We start from the raw sequence: 9394 nt of genomic DNA on the forward strand, positions 1-9394 counted from the left end.
CCTTTCTCTGATCTCTATTCTCTTAATACGGAGCTCCTGTCCGCCACCTCAAATTTCTTTCCTTAATTATATCTCGAATGTATTCAGTCATTTCACGTAAAACTAATTATATCCTCTATAGCTGCATCAAATAGATTGCTCAGATAAAATAATATCATCAACTTACACTCATCACCGAGTTATCACCGCAAATATCCTCTGTTCATGCAGCATTACCTTTATATATATCTTTATGTTTTAAATCCTTCCATCTTATCCATTATTTCAATCTTCCCCCTTCTACCGTCACTAACCTCATCTCATGTACCTTTTGTCCCCCCGTCCTCTTATTCACTTAGTTTATATACTATCTTCAATCTTCAATCTTATTCTACTTCCTTATCCCGTCTCCAATTTCCTCACTACCTGTACACCTATCCATATCCCATATATTCCCTACCCTTTATTTACTAAGTTCAGATGATCATATTCACTGCCTTACCCTACCACCTTTATTGGACCCTTTCCCAACATTTTCATCTATCAATTCCCATTCCACCCCCTTCCACTTATTCATCTTGTTCTTATCATCCCATTCACCATGTCATACTGCCGCCTTCTGTCGCCCCTCATGTGCATTGGTCCCCTTATCCCGTTGCAGTCCATGGTGACGGCGGTTAAGGTCGCAAACAAGAACCAGCATTTATCTCTTAAATATGTTTTTAAGCATTCTCATTAAATGTATAATTTGATTGACAACACTAATATATTTAAAGATATATGTACGAACTTTGACTGAGTGTTTTACCTCTGTTCTTTTTTTCAAATATTAAAACACGATTGTGAAGATGGATCAAGTCGTAAATGTTACAACAAAAGGACTCTGTAGTTGAGTTTAATTAAAGAAATGACAAAGACTGGAAGACAGTATATATTTCTTTATATATTCTTATCGAAATATTTCGGCCACCCCACCCCTCCTTCTAAGGAAAATGGTGCTGTATGATTTAGAATGATGTCTATAAATTTCGAATTATTCCCAGGTGGCAGCTATTTATCTCGGAAAGTGAGCAATCTCTTAGTTTGACATTAACCAGTCCAGTCACGTCATACAGACGGGGCTTCGTACGTCTCAAATTCTGACATTCCAGGACAACCTATATAATTTGAATTGGCATTTATGCTTACCCATTTGTAACACATAAATAAACAGTTACTATGGCTCGTCAGAATTCCTGTTCCATTCATTGACAGAATTCCTGTTTCATTCATTGAATTTAGCTAGAACTATCAGCTGACACCGGGTATAGGGTCTGTGTCATTTCAAGAAAAAAAATACTAACAAGCAAAGCGAAGGCTCGTTTGCATTACCAATTTGGTAAATTGCAATATACGGAGGATACGACGCCAATGGGATAATGTCAAACAACCTACTCCTTTATTTGTCATTAGCGTTCATGAAAAATGTTCACCCATTACACAAATGTTCGATTACATACCCTGTTGTTTAAAGCATTACAATAGACTACACCTAGATATAAATTCAATATCAAACATAATGCACATAATGATTCAACTTAACCTGTTCTGTACATATGTTGTATAAACGAACTGAAACTTCAGAATAAAGAAGTGTTGACAAAATGCTACTAGTGGCACAAAATCACATAATATCCATTCGATAGAACATATCATATTGATGACACTAATTTTATACACATATCACATTATAATGCTAGGAATGGGAAACAAAACAAGTGTAAGTTAAACTGTTTTGAAAGTGTTGTGTATCAAGCAAGAACCAAATTCTTTAATTATGATCATATTCTTCTGAGTAGAGGAAGTTTAGAGAATTATGTATCAAAACAAACTCCTGTTGTTATTGTGATGATCTTCTTCCGAGTAGAAAAAGATTAGTGTATCAAAACATGACAAAATGGTTTTACAAGACCTCGACTTTTCTTCTTTGAAACACAAACGAGCTAAAATTATTCTAACTACACATATGTCCATATCTAGCCGTTTTCTTGGTGAGACCCTGGAAAATAGTCCCTACTGTGGTTCACTTGAACTCGTTGAGAAGTGCAAGACGGGACCGGGTTAAAGTCGTAATCGCTGTGAACGGTTGTGTATAAGTTGTGATACTTTTTCCGGTCTGACAATAACAGGTCCATTCCGGCATAAGACAATTAAATGAAAAGAGGACTACATTTATAAACAAACATTCATGAACTATGAAAGTATGTTATCTATACAGACACGTTGATAAACATGGAAGGTATATACAAAGGTTGCCATTGCAGTTCACCATCATTCGAAATACTACTTGTTGTTTTTTCTCTGAAAATATTTAGGAATGTGAAGCTGTTGTTGCTGTTATGAGTTTTCTCTCACAATATATTCAAAAGACTGCCTTTCGTCCCTGAATATCACATTGATTTTTGGTAACGTTTTGTCAGACCGCTTCTGCAAAATGCTGTCACCATCATTAATAAGGCATTGCCTTGTCAACACTGTCAGGATTGATTTGAACTAATTTTCCAGAGAATATTTTGATCAAGCCAGCCAGCAAGTTTCCGAATTAATGTCGTTTTCCCCAACCAATTGATCACATTCCATCAATCTAAATCGTATACGGAGACTTCTATATAATGGCGTTGACAATAATTGACTTCGTTCCAAGTGTTGTATTGAAACTTTAATTTCAATCTAAATCCTAACTAGATTTGAATGTCATTTGAAGGTTGTGTCGCCAAAATAATGGAAGAAAATTGAACTATGCAGAGTTCTTGATTAGATCAATAGAAAGATCGAGGAAAACACGGTTTAGTTATTTAGTGTTAAACGATTTTCCTATTTTTTAACAATACTTTATAAGAGCTTGTGTAACTGAAGTAGATGTGTACGTTAAAACAAGATATATTGTACTTAACTCTTCATTATAAGTGTAGATCAAACTGCTAAAATGTAGGCCTTAAGATCGTGCATAAAGTAAGATAAAACAACATAATCAGCGAGTATAACATACTTGTTCTGGGAAAATGAATAACAGTTAAGCCATTTGAAAGGTTTTGTGGTAGTGTTGGCAATTTAAATCATTTGGATGAATTAAAATTAAAAACAACCTTTCTCAATCAAACCGAGGCTGTGAGTTTTATGTTTCGATGCCTCCATTATATATGGCAAATGCATGTTTTAGACTTAGATCGTGCATAATTTATATAAATGATCATGCTTAAAGGTTTGCCTGTAAGGTAAGGGCAGTGAGTTGAGAATATAGTGCAGTACCCTGGTATTGTTCAAAATGGACAGATCCAATCCTGTCAACGCTACTGAATTTAATTTGCCCCTGAAACTAGTAAAAGTATCATAATGAGAACATTATTGTTCATTCCAGCTCGACATAACTTGAATCCCATTTTCTCCAGACAGTTATTAAACATGGCGAAATCACTATGGAGTTTCCATGCAAGGCTTTACGAGGCCTCGAGTACTGCGCCGGTTTTCTTCTGTATGACATCAGATGGGAACAAATTGATTTGAAGCAAAGCGTTATTTCACTTGATAGGCGTCAGAAGAAAAGCTTGATGAATTGACACCAATATAGTTTATATTTCCACCCACTTTTGAAATATGAACAATGTATAAAATACAATAAGTTAAATGCACACATGGATCGTATGGTTTTGCTTATGCTCTTTCATAAAAACATAACTGTACAAAAATAATCAGAAAAAGAAAACATTGAAGAATAACATCTTATTAAAAAGATAAAGACAAGTGGACTTGTCCATGTAGTTACCATTATATAGTTAAAATGCCAAATATGTAATGAATTGTTAAAAGTTTAAGTTTAGAAAAAGAAACAAAATTTTCCTTGATTAAAAATCATAATTGTGTTACCAAAAAGACCCTTGTTTTGTTAGTATATTTCCTGAATTTTATGTTCGTCATAAATATCAACATCCCTTGTGTATAGCAACTTGTTCCGTCAGTCAGTTCGCCATACTACTTCTACATCCATTGATTTCAGTTATGGTGTTGAATGATTAGATTATTCGCTTATTTCATTCATTTTCTCCATAGACAGGAAATTACCATTCTGAATTCTCAAGGCAAAAGAAGCACCAATTATATGTTCTAGTTTTATAACATTATTATTTATTTTAGTCTATTAAGTATAGCTGAATTCATATAAAGTCTTACAAAGCTGCTCCTCGAGATTGGATATATTTAAACACTGATGTATACTTTCGCAACACTCATACCATAGCTATATTCAATGCAATAACCAGAACTGATCAGACCTGACTCTGTGCGCCTTCTGCTACTAGAGAGGGGGGGGATTTCAGTACAGATGTAATCATCTACTGTTGTGTACAGTTCAGCTAGCCAGCACGTGAGATTGTGCAGAGGATCCAAGAGCGTCCACCAGTTATTTCGGTACTGGCTTACGATGAACCACTGGTATTTGGGACAGTATATCACATTCTGATACGCCTTGAAAATAACAATAATTTGCTAACATTCCAATGCTTACAATGAAATGTAATACCAAAAAGTAGTCGAGGCAACATTGAAATGCAAACGATTTCTATTCTACATAATTCAGTAATCGTAAATAGCAGAGGCTAGACAGTAATTTAATACATGTCATTACATTATTTTAATACACGTTATGGGTAATAAAAGTTTTGGAATAAGTCGGAGAAAAAATACTACAGACTGCACGCTTTTGTATCAATATGGACTTACCAGCACTGTTTTTCATTTCGAACAGCCATTGCATCAATACCTCTGGGATACAAAAAGGAATAATTTATATGGGTTTAGCACATGATCAAATATAACTTGGGAAAATAGATAAACAATTATTTAAATAATCTCCTTACGCCGTTAAAATATGATTAAAAGGATGTGCAAAATACATTGTGTGTCGTATTTATAAAGCAACTTTAACTTAGTGCAAGTTTGCATTGTTTCTTAGAAGATATTACAGAAAACTGTCAATGTTAAAGCACCAAAAATATGAAAATATGCACACAAGTGACCAGCCACTTGTTCTAATTCTCTCTCTATCTCTCTCTCTCTCTCTCTCTCTCTCTCTCTCTCTCTCTCTCTCTCTCTTTTAATATGTTAAGTGATTCTTATCTGTTTGTAAAATTATAAATGTTTAAATAAAACATGTTTTCATATAATGGTTAGAGTTTTTAATTATAAATAAATGATTATTGATTATAAATATTATTATCATTATTATTATTATTATTATTATTATTATTATTATTATTATTATTATTATTATTATTATTTTAGTAGTAGTAGTAGTAGTAGTAGTAGTAGTAGTAGAAGTAGTAGTAGTACTAGTAGTAGTAGTAGTAGTAGTAGTAGCAGCAGCAGCAGCAGCAGCAGCAGCAGCAGCAGCAGCAGCAGCAGCAGTAGCAGTAGCAGTAGTAGTTGTAGTAGTAGTCGTAGTAGTAGTCGTAATAGTAGTCGTAGTCATAGTAGTAGTAAAAGACGTGAAATGGATCTGTTTGATTAAGAATGTCTATAAAATTCAGATCATTCCTATGTGTTTCGGAAAATGAGTAATCTCTCATTTTGACATTACCCAGTATAAGTTTATAGCACGTCATAAAGAAGAGGACGTGTATATCTCAGTTCTGACACTCCACGACAACCCTTATTATTTCAATTGACATTTATATTCCCCATTTGTATCGCATCAATAAACAATTACTATATTGCGTATCAGAAGTCCTGTTTCTATAATTAAATTAAGCCCTCGACAGTCTCTTTTAATTTTAAGCTATACTTTGTACAGACAGCGGATATAGGGTATGTGCAATATCCGGATAAATCCTAAAAACTAACAAGCCAAACGAACCCTCGCGCGTTCTATCTATCTGGTTCATAGCCATAGACGGAAGATAAGACGCCAAGGGGATAATTACAAACAAACATCTTTTTTGTCAGCTTTCAGGACACTTGCTTGTTCATTAAACAAATGTTTGGTTATATACTGTATTGTATAAAGCATTACAATATACTACATCTACATTCAATATAAAAGTAGTACACAACGATTCAATTAAACCTGTTCTGTACTTAGGTCGCATAATCATACTGACATAACAGGGCCACGACAAAATGCTTCTAGTGGCACAGAAACACATACTATTTATTGTAACAAAGATATCTATCGCTTGCTACAAAAAAACATTCTTGCAATATTCATACAAATATTCCATTCCATACACAGCCGTTTTCTTAGTGACTTCCTTGAACATAATCCTCACTGTGGTCCAATTAAACTCTTTGAGAAGCACAATACTGGCCGGGCTAAAGTCGTTATCGCTGGATACCGTCCTGTTGAGGTTGGGGTATATTTCCGTTCTGACAATGCCGGTTCTATGACTGCTAAAGACAACTAAATGAGAAGAGGAATACGTTTTATTCACACACATTCATTTACTATGAGAATATGTTATTTGAAGTCTACTATAATTATACATATTGATACACATGGAAGGTGTATACAGACGCATACATTGCGATAGACCATTAATCAAAATAAAACTGGATACCGTTTTATTCAATGAAAATATTTTGGAATATGTTGTTTTTGTTTTTGCAATTTTTAATACTTTCAGTATCTTGTCAGCATTTATCTTTTCGCATATCATTTTACAAGTTATCGTGTCCAAACTTCTATTTTTCGAAGGATATGCGCAATTTACTTTGTATTTTTTTCTAACAAATATATTCAATAGACTTCCTTTCACCCCTACATACCACCTTTATTATTGGTAACGTTTCGTCAAACACCTCGTCAACAAAAGGCTTTCGGCAACATTTATAAGGCTTTGCCTTTTCAAAACTGTCAGGATCTATTTGAACTAATTTTCCAGAGAATATTTTATCAAGCAAGGAAGCAAGTTTCCGAATGAATTTCGTTTCTCTTCAACCTTTTAAACACATTATTTTTATCTAAAACTTCAATATAAATGCGTTGACAATTTTAGACTTTAGTCCAAATTTTATATTTAAACTTGAACTTCTGTCAAAATCCTAACTAGATAGGAATCTCATTTAAAGGTTCGTGTCGCCTTATTGCTAGAAGGATATTGAATCATGTAGAGTTCTTGAATGGAACAATGGAAATATCGAGGAATACACGGTGAAGTTATATTTTTGAAAGTTTTTCCTATTTTGAAATAAAGCAATTACGTAAAAATGCTCGTGCTTTTGAAGTAAGTGTGTAATAACTTTTTAAAACAACCATATGTTGTGTTTAATGCTTCATTATACGTGTAGACCATACTGCTAAAATGTAAGCCTATAGATTGTACACAACGTTCGATAAAACAAAAGGATCAGCGAGTATAACTTACTGGTTCTGGGGAAAAGAATAACAATTAAGCTGATGGTGGAAGTGCAATTTCAATCATTTAGATGAATTAAAGTAAAGAAATCCTGTCTCAATAAAACCAGGGATGTTAATAATATGATTGTATCGACTAAACATGACAAATACATGTTTTAGACTTAGATCGCAAAAAGGATCCCGCATGAAGGTTTGGTTGTAAGGTTAGCTCAGTAAGTTGAGCACTAGCATTCATCAAGGCGTCCCTGGTTCAATTCCCGGCCTAGGTGACCATGAATTTGGTTTGTGATAAAAAGCCGGAAAAGCGGGTTTCCTCAGAGTACTCCTGTTTTCCCTTAAACACAAGGCCACACTTTTGTGCAATACCGTGTGAAAAGTAATAGATAAAATGTTGTAAGCACTTGTTTCAGAATTGTTGTAGAATAGATAAGTTTAAACTCAAACTAACCTAAGTTTTCATTTAAACATTTGTAACGAGAAAATGGCCAACAGCAAAACGAATACAGCAACAAAATCCTGACGAGGTCCACTACCATATAATTACGAGAATGTGGGGCAAAATATACACAACTTTTACTTATTCAGGACTGTTTATTTAAATGAACAATTTAAACATTTTTCCGTCCTACACCCGCACTGTCAATGCCATAATGCGTCTGTATATGGTTTCCGCTTCGAAAATGTAGTACAAGGTACTCAATATCAACTTAAATTAATATATCTTTATTCCTACCTAGGCAAGAGTAAAATATTAAAGCCAATTTCGGTAAAACAGCCAACAGTTTTCACCTTAATATGTTAAGGAATTAACGTATATACACAAGTACAATCGCTGTAAGGCGTCATGTTGAGAGCTAGATATTATTGAAAGCGTAACAAAATTAGCCCCTGCTATCACTTTACATCAATAATTCCTGTATAAGGAGATATAAACAGATATTTGTACCGTTAAAGTTCAAAAGAACGTAGAGGAAAGGTGAAAACAAATCACACATGTATTCATAGTGCATTTGATTCCTGTTTTGTATTCAGATATACAGAAAAGTGTAAATGAAAGGTTATTCAGTTAACAAAGCATTGTATGAGTTTATGAAAATATTCTCAATGTAAAAAATTCATAAACACAAAGCATAGATAGCGCAACAGCATTCAATAATAGTTGAGAATGGTTTATAAGATTTGGGTAGTTTGGTTCAAGGGTTTTTGGTAGGAACCGTAGATCTAAAACAATTGATCAATCTCATAATGGGGAAATCTTTCCTACAGTACTGTAATGATGTAATTTAATCTAAACAAGTGTTACAGATAGGAATGTCTGACGTTTATGCAACATTGTACGACACTGATTGATATACTATGTTTCTAACGCGGTTTCCGATGTTTTGCCGGATAAATAGGCTTTCATCTATCATTTTCATAGAAACATATGCATAAGGAAGTGCTGATGTACCGTAAAAATATAATTGTCATGATGAAGTCAAGATTAATTGAGTAACAGACCTGGAAGTTAGTTTTCTGTTTTCATTGATTTCAAACTTTTTTTGGGGAAAAGTGTGGGGTTGAACAATTAAAACCTAATTTAAACCCAATTTACCAATAGATGGCATTATGGTTATTATGATTTTATATTATGATGACTTTCCAGTTTTGTTTTATTTTGCGTTTGATCACCTCCTAACACGAATAAAGTATGTTTTGTTGACCAGGCATGTGCAGTTGCATTCTATCAAGTTTATCAAATATCGATACGAAACACGATGTTCATGTTGTTGTTTTTCATATATAATTCCGCATTAAAAGGAAATTTGACAGGCGGTGTCTCCCAAAGTGACAAATCCGGGCCGCTAAAGATGTGACAAAAGCGGGCCGCTTAAAAAAATTTCTTCAAATTGTGCAAACATCTTTTTAGTTTAATGAATAGTATCAGAGCTGACTTACACACTGAATGATTATCACAACGGCAAGAGAATGTTCTTTGTGTTATTTACTTTAGTGTTTTTGGTTAAGTTTTCAAGTTATTCATGTTCA

The sequence above is a fragment of the Mya arenaria genome, chromosome 4 (genome assembly GCF_026914265.1).
Source record: "Mya arenaria isolate MELC-2E11 chromosome 4, ASM2691426v1".
In the NCBI taxonomy this organism is placed as follows: domain Eukaryota; kingdom Metazoa; phylum Mollusca; class Bivalvia; order Myida; family Myidae; genus Mya; species Mya arenaria.